We start from the raw sequence: 1,808 nt of genomic DNA on the forward strand, positions 1-1,808 counted from the left end.
TCTTTTTGTAGTCAATCAATCAATCAATCGAGGTTGCCCCTTTCTGGACTCACGGTGTGTCGATTTCCTGCGTGTTGCATCTGGGTCTACGGGAACTACCTATACCCAACTTCTATAACGTGCCGGATACTGCAACAAAACAGTGTACCACTTCGCTTTTGGAACAGTTGCCGCGTCGTCTGCAACTGCAGTTTGCAGCAGTTCTTAGCAATTTTCAGTAATTGATTTCACATCCCTCCTCTTTCCCTCTCCCCCACACTCTTAAAAATGAACTTCACCGCATAGTACGCTCCTAGCCAACCATAATCTCGAATGATATCGTTATCTGCCGTGATTTGTTGAAAACGGGAGGCGTACGCCTTTTCTGTGACACTTATGCTGTTCATAATTGTCACAGAAAAGGCAAGCACCGTGCCGCCAATCTAGGCAGGCAAACCGCTCGTCTACCCAGCATCCCCCCCTCCGCCCCCCAGCTGTCTGTGCTCCAGTTGCATGGCGAGTGCATTTTTGGAAATGATAGGCTGGTGTGTCGGCATCTATATAGGCTGCGAGATATGCTGTCCTTCAGAGCTCGGTCAAAGATGTTTAGTTATTACTGTAGTTTGTTCTTGTGTTTCTTTTGTTTAGCAACCAATATCCCTTGACGATTATCCCGTATCACCATATGTTTTGTTTTACTCAATCTTCACGACGCCTGACTTCTGCTGCTCCCGTAATCATTGCCGTACCTCCTGCAAGCCGACACTGTACGTTTGCCTAAGATGGCACTGTGAATTCGTTTTGCATAGTGTTCTGGATAATGTCGGCCTTAGAAGGATATTTGTTGCTGCGCAATTAAATTTATCAAAACGTCCTGGAAACGCACCTATGAGCGGTTCGTCGCGACCTTGGAAGCTCGACTCGATTCCTGGGCGTGGCGTCATCAGGTCCCCGTACCGCAGCACAAGCATGTGAAGCAACCTTGAGGTCTCCTTCCTCACAGAGATTTTCTCTGCTACGCATACGGGCCGGCGCTAGTCGCGGGGTGGCCTCTACGTCACTGAGTGACGTACACTCTTAGAAATGAACTTCACCACATAGCACGCTCCTAGCCGACCACCATCTCGAATGATATAGTTATCTGCCCTGATTTGCTGATAACGGGAGGCGTACGCCATTTTTGTGACAATTATGAACCGCATAAGTGTCACAGAAAAGGCGTGTGCCTACTGTTTTGAACAAATCAGGGCACATAGGGATATCATTCGAGACAGCGGTTGGCTAAGAGCGTGCTATGCGGTGAAGTTCGGTTTTAAGAGTGTAGAGCACCACTCGAGGTATCTGTAGGAGCTGAAGAGTTTCTAGATAGTGTGAACATCAAAGACCCTGCGCTCGCGCAATATACGCCGCACCGAGATGCAAACAAATTATTTCTGGAAAGCGTCTTCACTGCTCCTTTAAAGCCGACCACACTTTAAATTGACCGCATGGGGTTTGGGAAGACGACAGCTCATGAAAACAATGTGACTAACGTCCGTAAGGGACAGCGTGCGTTTGCGATCCCTTGGTACACAACAATAGGTACAAACACGACAATGCGCTACAAAGGTCCTGTTGCAGCATTCCGAGTGTTCGCAATCACTGTGCACTTTGGCGGAGCGGACGAGGGACATATTGTGGAAATGTTCCTCGAAGTGTTTCCGTCCGTGGTGTTCGGTACACGTGCCCTGAGAACATGCACAGCGAGACACCCGTGTGGGGGGGACCCCGAAGGCGAAAAAAGCACCCGGTCTTTCTGAGAGTTGAAGACTTTTCCCTCTCTCTGTTAT

This window comes from Ornithodoros turicata, chromosome 7 (genome assembly GCF_037126465.1).
Source record: "Ornithodoros turicata isolate Travis chromosome 7, ASM3712646v1, whole genome shotgun sequence".
NCBI classification, from domain to species: Eukaryota; Metazoa; Arthropoda; class Arachnida; order Ixodida; family Argasidae; genus Ornithodoros; species Ornithodoros turicata.